General features: G+C 41.5%; 1 long non-coding RNA gene across 6 annotated transcripts in view; it reads left to right on the top strand.

Annotated features, from left to right (window-relative positions):
• Positions 1 to 2199: 2199 nt before the first annotated feature.
• LOC138830330 (uncharacterized) overlaps positions 2200 to 17188 on the top strand; it is a 40603-nt gene continuing 25614 nt past the window's right edge. For 4 of the 6 annotated variants that reach the window (XR_011373000.1, XR_011372999.1, XR_011373003.1 and 1 more), the window contains exons 1-7: positions 2200 to 2232; positions 2461 to 2538; positions 3940 to 4301; positions 8428 to 8549; positions 10058 to 10096; positions 16429 to 16495; positions 16756 to 16859. This is a non-coding gene — a long non-coding RNA (uncharacterized lncRNA). The remainder of the gene's footprint in view (positions 2233 to 2460; positions 2539 to 3939; positions 4302 to 8427; positions 8550 to 10057; positions 10097 to 16428; positions 16496 to 16755; positions 16860 to 17188) is intronic. The other 2 variants (XR_011373001.1, XR_011373002.1) reach the window with 2 other exon arrangements.

The following is a 17188-nucleotide window of genomic DNA, read 5'->3' as shown; positions in this document are numbered from 1 at the left end:
ACTTTCCTGCCTAGGCTGGCTCTGAACTGTGACCCTCAGATCTCAGCTTCCTGAGTAGCTAGGATTACAGGTGTGAGGCATTGGCACCTGGTTTTATTTATCTTTGATGGCTGCATGACAGATGAACTTTAGGCTATTACTCAGGACCAACAAAGTTAATCCACCAAAAAGCACAGACAAGAAACAGGGGAGAGATGGGAGAGTTCTTTCTCTGCAAATCCCTTACCTGAGCAAACCTAGGTCCTGGGGATGAATGGACTTGGAGGCATTAGAGTGACAGGGAGGAAGAGGAAGAGGTGAAGCTTCAGAGTGAAGCCCGCCTCCTACTTCCTTTTCCATCTTTCTTTGCTTTTTCTTCTTCTAAAATTTCTGTTCTCTGCAGAGACCCAAGCATCCAGAATAGAAGCTCCCAGTAGGTTTATCTACTCATTTATCCTTCTCTGGGAACAATTGCTTTGTTAGCATTGAAAAGATTTATTCATCCCATCTTTGTTTTCACCCTTGTGGGCTTTCTGCTTATTATTGGCTGTTTTTTTGTTTGTTTTCTTGCTTTTTCTTTTTGTACCAGTCCTGGACACTGTCCCTGAATTATTTTTTGCTCAAGGCTGGCACTCTACCACTTGAGTCACAGCTCCACTTCTGGTGGTTTCTTTTGTTTAATTTTTTTTTGGGGGGGGGTCCAGTGGTGGGGCCTGAACTCTGGGCTGTGCGCTGTCCCTCAAGTATAGCACTCTACCACTTGAGCCACAGTGCCACTTCCGGCTTTTTTCTTTTTGCTTATGTGGTGCTGAGGAATTGAACCCAGGTCTTCAGGCATGCAAGGCAAATGCTCTACCACTGAGCCACTTTCCCAGCTCCATCATGAGATTTTTATCTCCAATTAATCAACCCAGAAAGCCAGAAATGGAGATGTAGCCCGAGTGGAAAAGTGGTAGCCCTGAGCAAAACATACAAACAAGCAAAAAAGATTCAGGGACAAGCCCAGACCCTGAGTTCACGTCCCAGTGCCAGCCTCCAGAGAAGACAACAACAAAATAAAGCAGTATGCTACAGCACACTCTTCTACAGATTTGGTAGAGATGTGCTTGACCTTCATTCAAATGAAGAGAATCTTTTAATTTTCTCTGCTTGATGCTGCTCAGTGGGGCATTGGGGAACCTCTCCTTTCTCTGCGGGTGTCAACCATTCACATTGTACGGTGAAGGTTACAGTGAAAGTTTCCACTGGGTTACCATTCCTCGGCCAAAGCTGTCTTATATAATTGAGTTTTCAGCTCTCTCCAAATCTATTTTGAAGCTCTTCTGACCCATTTCCTCTCCTGGGAGATTGGTCCTTCTAGAACACTTCACCTGGATGAGTTTTGCTGGTTGGTCTCACATGGAAAGGGGCCAGTGAACTACTACACTTGAATGTGTTTGGCTGGGTTGGGTCGGTGGGAGGCAGGAAGGAGGCCTAGGCGCTTCTCTAGTGCTTTCTTGATTCAGTGTGACACTGGTAATCATCATGGGTTCCATCTTTGTGGCCCCTGATGGAGGGCCCCTGGTGCACAAATCTGACTCTCTGTGGACTCTGATAGCACTTCTTCTGAGCTTTCATCTCCTTTGACCTCGGGGAATCCACAGCTCTCTTTTGCTGCCAATCTCCATGTGGCTCAGTGGCCCTTGTTTATTCTTTAATCTCCTACCCATCACTTCTTTCTTCCAGTTGGTTCACAAAAGTGAACTGAATTTGTTTGTGTGTGTGGGGGGGTGTACAAGTACTTAGACTCTGAGTCTCTCTTGCTTGTTTTGATTTACTCAAGAGAGCTCCACTTCTTCCTTTTTGATCAATTGGAGATCAGAGTCTTACAGACTTTTCTGCCAAGGCTGGCTTCAAATCTTGATCTTCAAACCTCAGCTGCCTGAATAGCTAGGATAATAGGCATGATCTACTAGTACTGGGCTTTCCATGGGGCATTTGTTTCCTGCTGAGACCTGGAGCAGATGCTCCTGCTGAATTCACTCCTATGTGTTCCAAGTTGTTTTTTGGTTATTTCACAACTGATAGGTCCAGCCCATCACCAAGATTATCACATTTGCTGCCTTCCCCTGGCACACATCGTTGCCCCTCCCTGAGTTCTTGGTCAACTAGAATTGTGAGGTCATTATAATGAGGACATTCTTTTTGGAACTTGATTTCAGAACTAGGTTACCCAGGCTACAGGCCTGTCACCATCTTAAGGACTGTTTATGAGTAAGATCCTGTATTCCTTCATTCTCAACTTTCTGCTCTGTTAAATGAGAGCATCATAGCTTTCCTTTCAAGCTAATTACTGCCAGGATGAAGTGAATTGACATACATGGCAAACTTCATACGGGACAGTGCTTAGTGCTTCATACGGGTGGCCTTCATTGTCAAGGTAACCATGCTTTACATACAAGAGCAAACATTTGATCTAAACACAACACTTGTCTTTTATAGGATGTCGATTGTCTCATGGGCACTGCAAATAGTGATGCTGTGGTGCTTTCTGGAGCCAGGTATCTTGGGAAGGAAATGGTGAGCCATTTTGTGTGTGTGTGTGTGTGTGTGTGTGTGTGTGTGTGTGTGTGTGTGTGTGCGTGCGTGCGTGCACATGTGCACGCATGCATGCACGCAATCACGCACGGGTGCATGTTCTGGTCCTGAGGCTTGAACTCAGGACCTGGGCTCTGTTTCTGAATTTTTCTACTCAAGGCTAGTATACTACCCCTTGTGCCACAGTTCCACTTCTGGCTTTTTGGTGGTACATTGGAGATAAAAGTCTTAAGGACATTCCAGCCTGGGCTGGCTTTGAACCATGATCCTCAAATATTAGTCTCCTGAGTAGCTAGGATTACTGTTGTGAGCCATCAGTGCCCGAATTGTAATTGTCTTTTTTTCTTTTCCCCAGCCTTGTTTGAGTTTTCTCAGGTGCTCCCTAATGTGTGATGGAGTTGTATGTGAAAAGATGATTATAAGCAAAAATGTTGTGTGTTGGAAAATGTGTTTAATTCACCCTGACTACTGGATATCTTTGCCTAGCAACAGTGTGCTAGAGTGGTTAGTTATTAACTCAGAATTGCTGGGCTGATCTGAAGTTGTAGGTACTGTCTCTTCTCAGCTTTGCAGGAGAAAATCCCATTCATCAGCCTGAGAAAAGATTCACATTGAAAATTCAATATATGAGCCAAGTACTGGTGGCTCACATCTGTCATCCTAGCTACTCAGGAGGCTGAGATATGAGGATTGTGGTTCAAAGCCAACCCAGGCAGGAAAGCCCATGAAACTTTTATCTCCAATGAACCACCAAAAAGCTATGTGAAGCTATGACTCAAGTGGTAGAGTGTTAGCCTTGATCAAGGGACAGTGCTCAGGTCCTGAGTTCAATCCCCAGGACTGGCAAACATGTTTGCATGAGCTTACCCTCCAAATTCAAGATATGATTTCTACTAAATTTTCTGCAATCTATTAACAATTCAAAAGAAACCATAGTTGGGATAATATAGGCAGGGTAAGGTAATAGGGAAGTTAGAAAATATATTCAAAAAATTAAGCTGGAATTAGGAGTGAGGGTATAACCCGCCTAAAAAATAAACAGTCTGGCTGGGTGCTGGTGACTCACACCTTTAATCCTAGCTACTCAGAAGACATGAGAGCTGAGGATCCTGGTTCAAAGCCAGCGTGGGCAGTAAAGTCTGTGAGACTCTTATCTCCAGTAAACCACCAGAAAACTGGAAGTGGCACTATGGCTCAACTGATAGAGTGCTCGCCTTGAGCTGAAGAGCTGAGGGACAGCACCCAGGACCAGAGTTCAAGCCCCACATCAATAACAACAAATAATGGGCTGAACCACAAGAAGTTGAGTCAACTGTTTCAAAAACCCACAGAACTGCCTTCTTTCTAACACTTTCTTTTTCTTTTTCTTTTTTCCACATGTAGAGTAAACATTTCTGCCTCAGAGAAGTAAATAGGTATGGGAATAAAAAGTGACTCTTTCTGGTAAATCTATGACCAGAATGAATATCTTAAATAGGATCACGAAGAGCAGACTTCCATGTCACAAAACTCCTTTGCCAATCCAGATCCACTGTGCCACTCTTGGATAACAGTAGCAAAAAAAAAAAAAAGAAGAAAAACAATAAAAGGATAATAGAGAAGTTGCTAGGCTACCCTTCATCCAAGTGACCAGTTTGTGAATGAGGAGCTCCAACCCACATAGAGACATGAAGGTCACTTACGAAGCCCCTAATTCTCTGTTTGGCAGAAGCCGTCAAATTCTCCCACTCCTGGCAACTGGCAAGGTACTATCAGCTAACTTGTGTGAGGTTTTGTGAATGACTTCAAGCTTGTATTGTTAATCTAATTTCCTCAAGGGTCACAGTGGGGCATGGAAAATCTAGTAGGGTTCCCTTTTCTTTCTTTTTCTTTCTTTTTTTTGTCAGTCATGCGACTTGAGCTCTGGGTCTGGGGACTGATCTTGAGCTCTTCAGTTCCCTACAACTTGAGTCACAGCACACTTCTGGTTTTCTGGTGGTTAATTGGAGATGAGTCTCACAGATGTTCCTGCATTGGCTGGCTTTGAACTGTGATCCTCAGATCTCAGCCTCCTGAGTAGCTAGGATTAAAGGCATGAGCCACCAGTGTCCAGAGGGTCCCTTTTCTATTTGGGAAATCTCTTTTCCACATACCTTCCCAGAGATACCTAAGAAACTACAAACAAAACTGGATTATTTTGTGGTGCTTGGGATTGAATTTAAGGTCTCACATTTACCAGGCAAGTACTCTACTATATTACCTATACCCTCAGTCCTGTTTACTTTTGGGGTTTCTTTCTTTCTTTGTTTCCCTCAGATAGGGGTATCATGTTTTTACTCCTACTGACCTTGGACCACAGTCATTCTACCTTTGCCTCCAGAGTAGCTGGGATTATAGTCATGCATTATCATGTCTGGATTTGTTTTTAAGTATTTGTATTATAGTTTGAATTCAGGGCTTTGAGGCTCAAGGCTGGCATTCTACCCCTTGAGCCACACCTCTACTTCCTGTCTTTTGCTGGATGGTTGGATATAAGACTCAGAGGGTTTTCTGTTTGGGCTGGCTGAGAATTTGACCTTCAGATCTCAGCCTCCTAATAGCTAGTAGTACATATGTGAGCCACCAGTGTCTTTTCCTCCTCCTCCTCCTCTTCTTCCTCCTCCTTCTCTCCTCCTCCTCTTCCTCCTCCTCCTCCTGCTCCTCCTCCCCTCCCCCTCTTCCTCCTCCTGTTCCTCCTCCTCCTCCTCCTTCTCCTCCTCCTCGTCCTCCTCGTCCTCCTCTTCCTCCTTTTTCGGTAGATTCTCACTAAATTTTGTCTTGGCTAGCCTTCCACTATGGTTCTCCTATCTCTACCTCTAGAGGAGTGAGTCAGCATAGCTGGAAAGGAAACAGAACTTTTGCCTGACTCACTGTGGTGACAAGATCAGCAGGAATTCATATCGTCTCAACCTTCTCTCAACCCTTTCTAATTCATTTCTTCCCCCTTCTAAACTCTGTGTGTGTGTGTGTGTGTGTGTGTGTGTGTGTGTGTGTGTGTGTGTGCGTGTGCATTTATAATTGTGCTAGTACTAGGGCTTGGACTCAGGGCCTGGAGCTCTCATTTGGCTTTTATTGCTTAAGACTGGTACTTTACCATATCAACCACAGCTCCATTTCCAACCCTTTTTTGCCAGTCGTGGAGCTTGAATTCAGGTCCTGGGCACTGTTCCTAAGCTTCTTTTGGTCAAGGCTAGTATTCTACCACTTGAACCACAGCGCTATTTCTGGCTTTTCTGTGTATGTGGCCCTGAGGAATTGAACCCAGGGATTCAGCCATGGTAGGCAAGCACTCTACCACTAAGCCACCTTCCCAGCTCCTGTTCCCAATTCTTTGCTGATTCATTGGAGATCAGGCTCTCACAGACTTTTCTGCCTAGGCTGGCTTCAAACCAAGGTCTCTGCCTTTCTGAAGAGCTAGGATTATAGGCATGAGCCACTAGCATCCAGATTCAGGCCATGGGTTTTTTGTTTTGTTTTGTTTTGTTTTGTTTTTGCTTCAGATCCAGATTGTAAACATGTCTTGGATGGATTTATATCCTGCTTAGGGCCATAGCCCACACAGTACAAAGTAGACTTTACCTTCACTTGAGGTGAATTCTCATGGGAATTTAGTGGTGAGGATTACATAGTGTGGGCTATTATAGGACCCAGGCAGTATGTGAGAAAATGGGAAAGCACACAGCAGAGACCTTGGCATCTCTTTGATGGCCACAGAAGGAAAGTGTGGGTTTCCTCCATCTTGACATAAGTTCCTTTTTGGATTCTCCAAGTGTGAAGTTCCTCTGAAGCGATCCTTCTTTGATCTCCAACAGAACGCACTTTGTAGATCATCTCCATCCTTGACCCCCTGTGCATCTCCTTCCCACAATAGCCAGGTGTTCTTCAGAGATAATGCCATCTGCACAATAGCTTTGTGTCTCCTTCATGTCCTTCAGAAGTGGGGGCGGGGAGGCTTCAATCTTAGAGACCTATAGCATCCCTGAAGGGCCTTTGTTGCTTTTCCTTGAGATAAATGGGTGCCGGTGTCTCTGGGCAAAAGGGATCAAACTTTGCACAGTGATTTTCAGATCCGTTCAGCCTCCCAAGTAGCTAGGATTACAGGTGTGTATCACTGACACCTGGCTGCATTCTTTTTTTTTTTTTTTTTGTCAGACTTGGGGGTTGAACTCAGGACCTGGGCACTGTCCCTGAGATCCTTTTGCTCAAGGCTAGCACTCTACCACTTGAGCCACAGCCCCATATCCAGTTTTTTCTGTGTATATGGTCCAGAGGAATCCAACCCATGGCTTCATGCATGCTAGGCAAGCACTCTACCACTAAGCGACATTCCTACCCTTGCATTCATGTTTAAGGATGGTTTTCTTTCTCTTGTCAGCCCTCTTGCCTTCTTGTAGTTTCCTGAGAACCTCAATTCCTTTCTCCTGAACACCAACAGTTTCTCCTCCAAGTGGAAAAGAGATGGAAAGTATTCAGAGTTTCGTAATGCTTTCTTTTGGCTCTATTTTTCTTCTATTGATTTCTTTGTAATTAAAAAGGTCATAGAAATGTGTGGGGCTGAGAAGGTGACTCAGTGGTAGAGTGCTTGCCTTGCATGCCTGAGGCCCTCAGCACCACATAAGCAAAAAGAAAAAGCCGAAAGTGGCACTGTGGCTCAAGTGTTAGAGCGCTAGCCTTGACCTGAAGAGCTGAGGGACAGCGCCCAGGCCCAGAGTACAAGCCCCACGACCGAGGCCAAAAAAGAAAAAAAGAAATGTGAGAGAAACGGTAGAAAGATGGAAGGGATCCTAATAGATGAGATGGGTGGAATATGGTGAATAATGGTGAAAGCATGTGGTTGTAGGGAATGTGGACTGACAATCATTCCTTCAACCTGAGTTTTTGGGGTAGGGAAGCCAAAGGCCCAGGGAGGGGACTTGAGTGGCCTGTGGAATTTCTGTGGGCAGGGCTCTCAGCGAACAGCACCCCTGGTGGGCAAATCCAGTGTAGCAGAGCATGTTACTTTGGGAAGCAAAGAACTGTCTGGCCTTGGGCTCCCCACTCACCATGCAGAGATAGGAGAAATGAAACAACCGGGGGCATTTTTTAGATACAGCCGTAGAATGCATACATCTCTCTAGAGAATCAGCCTCTGTGGGCAGCTGCTGGTTTAGCTCAGAAGTGAAGGGTTGGAGAAGAAAGGAGGGAGAAAGAGCCAGGGATGTTGGTTTCTTGTTTTTAGCTCTGTTAGCGTCTTCTGTGCTACTGTTACTAAACCGTATCCTAGTAATAAACACTATCCTAGTGTTACGGTTATTAAAAAAATTAGTTCTGGCTCTAATCCTAGCTCAGGAGGCTGAGATCTGAGGTTAATTGAAAGCCAGACCAGACAGGTTATTTTTGATAAACAACTCAGAAAGCTGGAAGTAGTCTTGTAGCTCCAAGTGTATATCGCTATCCTTGAGAACAAAGAGCCTCAGGGATAGCTCCCGGGTCAAGCTCCAGGATCTGTAAAAAATAAAAAAAAATTAGAACTGGGTACTGCAATCCTAGCTACTTAGGAGACTGAAATCTGATGATTATGGTGGGAAGCCAGCTCAGATAAGAGTGTCTGTGAGACTTTTATCTCCAATTAAACACCAAAAACCTGGAAGTTGTGCTGTGGTTCAAATAATGGAGTGCTAGACTTGAGCACAAAAGGTAAGCACCCAGGCCTTGAGTTCAAGCCCTAGGACCAACACAAACACACACACACATACACACACACACACTCACACACACACACACAGAGCTGTGCTGGCATGAGCTCTTCAGTCTTTTCTCCTTATGAGATTTTTTTCATTAATATTTACACAATATTTTATTATTTTCATTCAGGTGAAATCTTTCCTTAACTCTCTGAGTGGAGAAGAATTAGAGGCTCTAATATTTGAATTAGAACAACTCAGAAGCATTTTCCCTAGCAGAATTTTTTGAGGAAGAGGAAGAAGAGAAAAAAGGTAATATGAAAATTCAGAATCGGAGTGGGAAGATGCAATGTATTTATTATTACTAGAGTATTTATTATTACTAGGGTATTTATTATTATTATTATTATTATTATTATTATTACTAGATTATTTATTATTACTAGAGTGATTTGTGTGTTTGTGTGTGTGCACGCACAACACCTGTGCTGGTCCTGGGGCTTGAACTCAAGGTCTGCTTGCTGTCCCTGACCTTCTTTGCTTAAAGTTAGACCTTTAAGGACTTGAGCCACACCTCTACTTCCAGCTTTTTTTTGTGTGTGATTAGAGATAGGAGTCTCACGGAGTTTTCTTCCTACGCTGGCTTCCAACTATGATCCCCAGATCTCAGCTGCCTTAGTAGCAGTCTGACAGGGATAGCCACTGGTACCCTGCATCTCTCTCTTTTTTGCAGTAAGAATTTTCATGTAGAATTTTTTTTGCAACTTTCCCCCATCTAGGTGTTCAAACACGTCAGCCTCTTGCTTATGTCTTCTTTTTTTTTTCCCTGTCAGACTTCTCTTATCATCCCTCATACTGATATTGTTCATACACCCCTGCCAGTGATTACAGTTAAAGATTGCTTTTTCAGAGTTTGTCCTCAGTTTGGCTGATGTTTCTTTATATCTCTGGATACTTCATCTGTGCCTCATGACTTGTGGGATCCTTAATTCCATCTTGAATTGAGGCAGAAAAGTTGGTAGTACCTAAAACGTGAGTGGCACTCTTCCCCCTCCCTGCCTCCACAATTTAAAGCCTGTATCTCTTAGAAAATATGAATGTTGAAGCTGCTCATTTTTTATAGTAATTAGGTAATGTGGCAGTTAGTATAAAATGTAATTTCTGGACAAATGAATCTTAAGGGTTGTTTAATTTTAACATTTAATTAGATATATTTCTAAGACATATTCTCTGCTAATTGGCTATTTTAAGAAAGTGGAATCCAATGAACTAAGTTTTGTCTTTTTTTTAAAGCTGGTCCTAGGATTTGAACTCAGGGCTTGGATGTTGCCCTAAGCTTTTTTGCTCATGGGTAGTGCTCTACCACTTGAACCACTGCACCACTTCTGGCTTCTTCTGAGTAGTTTATTGGAGATAAGAGTCTCACAGACTTTTCTGTCTGGACTGGCTTTGACCCATGATCCTTAGATCTTAATTTCCTCAGTAGCTAGGATTACAAGCATGAGCCACCAGTGCCTAGCCCATTTGTAGTGTTTAAATGAACTATTTACTTTGCCATGGAATGACATTTTCACTCTGAAGTATACAAGTGGTCATAGAGACTAGAATTTTATTTGGTGAACATTTCTTAAAAGTGAATGAAATGAGCCTTTTCAATGAGAAAAGCAACGATGTATGAGTCATGATACACATTCAAACTAAGTTTCAATTTTGTAGAATGTATTTATTGCTCTGTTGAGCTTTGTAGCTTCCCAGTGCTGTTTACAGACTATGCTGATGAAATCTGTGTTGATAATAACAGCTATATTCATTGATTTCAGGACAGTTGGTCAGCATTTGGAAGATTTGTGTCACTCGGTGTGAGTATTTTCCCATTATTTAATGTGTGATGTTAGCAAATCATGTACAGGCAAAAGAAAAGAAAAGACTAACTGATTTTAATTTAATACATCCAAGCAGAAAATCTTATGGTATAGCTTCAGGCTCATTGCTATGTATCTCATTACAACTAAATTTTAAGAGATGACCACTAGTTGAGTTTTAGTGTAATATTAAGGAGTATGCCAGCATTAGCTTTATTGATAATCTGAGAAGGCAACTAAAATACTTCTTCCTTTTCTAACTAAGTGACTTTGTAAGGTAGTTTTTCTGCATATACTTGAAACAACATAACCCAACAGACAGTATAAAAGCAGATGAGAGAATACAGGTGTCTTTCATTAGGCTAAAGGATGAAGAGATTTATTAAAGATGTAAAACAATGGGACTATTCTGCTGAAATTTTACCTTTTTTGGAAAATACAGTGTTTTTCAATAAGCGTATATTAATAAGTAGTGTTTCTTTTCTTTCTTTTTGGTGAGTTGTGGGGAGTAAACTCTGGGCTTGGGTGCTGACCCTCAGCTCTTTAGCTCAGTGCTAGTATTCTACCACTTGAGCCACAGCGCCACTTACAACTTTTTCTGCTTATGTGGTGCTCAGTAATTGAACTCAAGGCCTCATGCATACAAGACAAACACTCTACCACTGAGCCACCTTCCCATCCCCAGTGTTTTTGTTCTTAAATTTACAAAACTACCATAAGCACTTGAGTTCTAAATTTTCTTTTGTTTGGGTTGTGAAACTAGGACTCAATACCTGATGCTTTGCTCATTACCTGAGTTCTACTTTTTAACATATCTGTCTGTTTCTCTTGTGTGTGTGCGTGCACATGCTAATGCATGTGTATCCCCTATTTTTTATTTAATTTATTTATTTTTGTGCCAGTCCTGGGGCTTGAATTCAGCACTTAGGCATTGATCCGGAGCTGCAGTCTACCACTTGAGTTATAGTTGTACTTCTGGGTTTGTTTTGTTTTGTTTTCTGAGTGGTTTATTGGAGATAAGAATCTCATTGACTTTCCTGCTCCAGCTACCTTTTAATAGCAATCTATAGATCTCAGTCTCCTGAGTGTGTAGCCAGGATTACTGGTGAGAGGCACCAGTTCCTGGCTCTACTTACATTTTTTTTTGTCGGTTGCGGGGCCTAAACTCTGGGTCTGGGCACTGTCCCTCAGCTCTTCAGCTCAAGGCTAGCGCTCTCTCACTTGAGCCACAGTGCCACCTCTGGCTTTTTCTACTTATGTGGTACCGAGGAATCGAACCCAGGACCTCATGCATGCAAGGCAAGCACTCTACCACTGAGCCACCTTACCTTTTTAATTAGCTCTTTGGGAGCTCTCAAAATTTAAGAGTATTAAGAGGTCCTGAGACGAGCATGTTTGAGAGCTGCCAGATTAAAATTTTCCAAATGTCAGTGCTTTTAAAGATGGCTCTCTGTTTTACTTCTTTGAACTGTCAGTGTGCTTGCCACTGATATCTCTAAACCTCATTTGATTTTTTTCTATTTCTCATCAACTGTAAAATAACTAGTCTTCAAGTTTTCTACAAAGCAAATATTTCTCAGTGAGAAACTTTTCTTACTCCTTTAGTATGGATTTTATGCAGACTGGGACATTTTCTTTTTTGTTTGTTGTCTTCAGCATCGTGTTTAAGAAGTCAGACTAGACAATTGTATAACATCTTACTAATAAATGATTCCTTAGTCTATGTAAAAGCTTGATTCCTGATTAGAAAATGTTTTCTGACCAGGTACTGGTGGCTCACACCTGTAAACCTAGATACTCAGGAAACTGAGACCCCGGATGGGTTTAAAGCCAGCTCACCAGCAAAGTCTGTGAGACTCATCCCCAGGTAACTACCAAAAGCCCAAAATGGAGCTGTAGCTCAAGTGATAGAGTGTTAGATTTGAGCTGAAGAAGCTCAGGGACAGCACCCACACCCTGAGTTCATGCCCTAGGACTTGCACAAAAAAAGAAAAAAAGATTTTTTGAACATAAGTTCTTAATGTTCTTCTGAAGTATTGAGATGGCAGTTAACTATGATGGGCTTTGGAGTTATCCACTGAGTCAAAATAAAGATCTGTCTTTTACTAAAGCCATGTGACCTGTGATACTGAGCTCTTTTCTCATCTGTAAGGTAACCCAATCTAATTCCTTACAGGTTGTTAAAATAAGTACTAAATGAAATACTTTATTCAGAGGCTGGGAAGGTGTCTCAGTGGTAGAGTGCTTGCCTTGCATGCATGAGGCCTTGGGTTCGATTCCTCAGTACCACATAAGCAGAAAAAGCCAGAAGTGGCACTGTGGCTCAAGTGGTAGAGCACTAGCCTTGAGCTGAAGAGCTGAAGAGCTGAGGGACAGTGCCCAGGCCCAGAGTTCAGACCCCGAGACTGGCAAAAACAAAACAAAACAAAACAAAAATGAAATAATGTATTCAATAAGTGGCATAATAGTCATAAGCAAGGGATGGTAATTATTTTAATGATTCCAAAGATATAATAGATTAAAAAATCTGCTTTTTAGAAGTCTTAACTTAGGAAACACATAAAGCCATTGTGATGTGTTTAGATAGTTGCATTCTTTCTAATTAGTCCTCAATATGACAGTTGTGTTATTTATAAACTTTTTTTGTGCAATTAACTGCATTTGTTCATGTAATCAGCATCTGTTTGGTGTAGGAATGGGAATCCTGAACTTTAAATACCATTCAGAGGACTCTGAAGGATTTTCTAAACAGTTGGATTTTTGTCTAATATATTCACCAGAAATGACTCTGAAAAGAGACTCCTGCCCAACTCCTCTCACTCTGTGCCAGCCCTCCTCAGTGATATTTGTTGAGAATTCAGCAGTGATGTTGGCATTTAATGATATCTCAATGAAGTACTATAAAAACGGATGTAGCTGACGGGGGATAAATGTAGGAACCTGCTGTTGCGGTAGTGTTGGTCATCTTTTTCTATCAGCATTTTTGGACACAGTGGCAAGTGTCTGTGATCCTAACAATGACAGGAAGATGAAATCGGTAATTGTAGTTCAGGCATGCATCCAGGCAGGAAACCATACTCTCCCTGAAAATAGTCAAGGGAAAGCAGGGCCCAAGGCATGGCTCAGTGGTAGAGTGTCTGCTTACTAAGTTTGAGTGAGCTGAGCTCAAACCCCAGTACCATCATAACAAAGTAAAACAATGGTGGAAGATCACTACCAAATACTTTCCACAGAATTAAGTATATATTGGGCAGGATTGTGGCCCAGTATTAGGCTAGGGGTGTAACTCCATGGTACAGTACTTGCCTGAGGCTTTGCATTTGGTGACTGGCATTGAGATGAGGAGAAGTTGCATCGAAATTATGTAGGATGGTGCTGGTGGCTCACGACTATAATCAGCTACTCAGGAGGCTGAGACCTGGAGGATGGACGTTTAAAGCCAGCCAGGCAGAAAATTCTGTTTAGATCTATCTCCACTTAGCAAGAAAAAGACAGACTGGTGTTGTGGTTCAGATTAGTAAGACATCAGCTGAGTTCAAGCTGTGGTCCTGGCACCAAAAACAACAATAACAAAATAAATAAATAAAGGAATAAAGTGTGGGCTTTGGAGGGACTTTGGAAAAAGGAAGGACTCTCCCAAAATCGGAAGATGCATGCCTGAACTACAATTACCGATTTCATCTTCCTGTCATTGTTAGGATCACAGACACTTGCCACTGTGTCCAGCCTCTCTGTTGAGATGGAATCTCCTAAAATTTTCTGCCCATGCTGGGCTGGAACTGAGATCCTCTTAATTTTGGACTCTCACATTAGTGTTGGAGGATGAGCACATACTAATATAACAGGCTATGGCTGAGAAGGGATCTCACAAACTGTGCTGCCAAGGCTGACCTCAAATTATAATCCTCCATTCTCAACCTCTCAAATAGCTAGGTTTACAGGCATGAGCCACAGCAGTGACCTGCCTCATTTTGTTCACAACACTTACCAAAAAATAAGTTTATTAACACTCAAACATAATACATTGTATATCTGAACATTGTAAATTAAATGTATATATTGGAATATTATTTACATTCTAAGTACACACTAAATAATTTTTTAGAACAGAATGAGATAAATATAAGTGAAAAAAAATTCTGCATGCTATTGGATCATTTTGTCAATATTTTGTGATATAGGTATGTCATTATATTTTCAGATTAATTTCTTGCACCCAGTAGGATTTAGTTGGATGACAACCTACGAGTCAGGTTTTAGATTTTTATTCATATTAGGATATAGTTAAATGTTGTTTAAATGAGTTACATTGGTAAGGATGGTATTAATGAGATCAGCTTCACAATCCATCTTATACTTGGGATTGCTAAGTCATTTTAATTCTTTCTCTTAAATGCCAAGGGAGAGGCACAAATGAGCTATGATACATTCTTCCCGCCAATCCCGGGAAATTTTGGGGACAATGGTCAGATAAAGCAGTAACAATTTGCCCTTTAAGCTATAGACTGCTGATTAAAAAATATATAGATTCTAAAGGCTAAAACCTTAGGCTGGTCTCAAAGTGAGTGAATGGATAGGATTTATTTGTGTAAAGAGAGAAGGAATATTTCCTGACAGTATGTTTGGCTGTCTTGATTATAGTTTGCTCTTGACTTACCCATATGTTTGCATGTTTCTTCAGTGAGGTGTTCTGCTTTCCCATCATCAAGATAACATTTTCCTTAGCACCCTTCCAACATTAATCCTTTCTCCCGCTGATTTAAACATCACCTTGCTCACTTGGATCATGGATTATTCCCTCAATTTTACTTCCTTTTTTGTTCCTAGATTAGTGCTGATCAGTTCTCTACTCAGCCACTAAAATTATCTTCCTTTGATTTAAATTTGATCTTACTTGTCTCTGTTCTAAAAATCATTCAGTGGTTCCTCATCTCTTCGTTAGAATCTTTGGAATCTTACTAGGGTGTAAAGGCCCAGTCTTTGCTGGATCCTACTTTGTTGTTTTTTTCCTTTGTTTACATTAAATGCTGTGATCATACTAAACTTCCTGCTATGCTTTCACCCCCTAATCTTGGCACTCATTTTCTCTGCCTGAAACTCTTCCCATAACTTGAATTCCATTTTTTAAATTCTTTTTCTTTTCTTTTTTTCTGGTCCTGGGGCTTGAACTCAGGGCCTGGGTTCTGTTCCTGAGCCTCTTTGTGCTGAAGGCTAGTGCTCTACCATTTGTGCCACAGGGTCACTTCTGTCTCTTTCTGTTTGTGTGGTACTGAGGAATCAAACCCAGGGCTTCATGCATGCTAGGCAAACACTCTACTACTAAGCCACATTCCCAGCCCTGAATTCCATTTACTTTATACAATATCTGCTTCATACTCTCCATTCATTATTCTGTAATGTGACGCAAAGAGCATTGAGAGTGGAGGCCAAGGTTTAACTCCTAACCTTTGCTAAGAAATCTTGTGGAAATTCTTGACCTCTTCCAGCCTTCATTATCTTTATTGCCAACGTGTGATAATGCCCACCTCTCTTATAAGCCCATTAAGAACATCTATCGACATACTATACACAAAAAAATTCTATAAGCATGTCAGCCAAAGATGTTTGGTGTGGCAACGTTTGTGATGACAACAAGAATGATCCCAAGGAAGCATTTAGCTTCACTGCTCAGGTGACCTTCCTGAACCATCCAGGCCAAATCAGTGCTAACTATGCCTCTGTCCTGGATTGTCATTCAGCTTAAATTGCTTGCAAGTTTCCTGAGTGGAAAGAGAAACTTGAACAGAGATCTTGTAAGAAGTTGGAAGCTAGTCCTAAATTCCTGAAGTCTAGTGATGCTGTCATGGTTCATATGGTTCCAGCAAGCCTTGTGTATGTGGAGAGCTTCTCTGACTATCCTCCTTTGGGTCATCTTGCTGTTTGTGATAGGAGACAGTTGCTGTGTGGCATCAAAGCTGTGGACAATAAGTCTGCTGGAGCTGGCAAGGCCACAAAGTCTGCCCAGAAATCTCAGAAGGCCGAGTGATTATTATTATCCCTAACGCCTGTAGCTTCAGCTTAACCAGTGGTGGAAGAAAAGTCTCAGAAATGTTTGTCTTAATTGGGCATTTAAGTTTAATAGTAAAAGACTGGATAATGATAACAATGCATCATAAAAACTTGAGAAGGAAAGGAAAAAATTCTATAAGCACTCATATTCCATGCTCATTAAATTGTTATGCATACTTCTGCTGCATTCACTCCTCTTCCTTCTCACCTTTCTTGTGATCCTCAGCAGTTTTTCTGGAATGTTTTTCATGTAAAACTTTATTTTTTTTCATGGGATGAAGATTTTTCTGAAGAGATAACAGATGTTTTTACCAACACATCTCCTGCAAATCAGACAAACTGGCCAGGGTAAGTTATTACTTCTTGGTGATTGAGATTCATTTGTGACACTTCAGTGAATAAAAACTGAGATAGTAACCATTTACGATATGGAAGTAAGAGCGAAAGCCTTGCTCTTTGTTGGTGACTTGTGAGCTATGTGCATATCCAAGGTCAGAGTGGGCAGGGAGGTGCTATATCCAGAGAAATATTTAATACAACATATATTCCATTGCCTGCTCATGCACAGGACATGGGATGCTTTTTCCTTTTATCCCTATCTTTCCCAGGCTCAGGAGACATTCTGTAAACCAGTACGCCCCAGGCACACAATGCTCTCTGGACAGAGGGAACTGATATAATCAGGATGTCCTGTTTGCTCCTAAGTCCTAGGGTAAGGACCCTAATACTTGATCTTTTTGGTTGTTGTTGTTATTAGAAAATAAATTTTGTTATGGAATGTCTTGGGTAAAAGAAAGACATTCCTCAAGCAACAAAGTAGCAGAAAGTTCCAGGCCAGCCTGTTCTAGCAGGGTTATAACTCAAAAAGAAAAAAAAAACATAAAGAAATACATGTTTAAAATCTACTGAATGTAAGAAAAAAAGAGTACAGTTTCCTGTGAGTATATAATGTCAGAGAGTTTCCTGGAAACAGTAGCCTCTAAAATGGGATGATTTTTTTCTTTATAGGGAAATAGTAATAACATTTATTATTATAACCAC

The sequence above is a fragment of the Dipodomys merriami genome, unplaced genomic scaffold, assembly GCF_024711535.1.
Source record: "Dipodomys merriami isolate MVZ:Mamm:240054 unplaced genomic scaffold, mDipMer1.0.p SCAF_1894, whole genome shotgun sequence".
In the NCBI taxonomy this organism is placed as follows: Eukaryota; Metazoa; Chordata; class Mammalia; order Rodentia; family Heteromyidae; genus Dipodomys; species Dipodomys merriami.
This window is presented reverse-complemented; position numbering and strand designations above follow the sequence as displayed.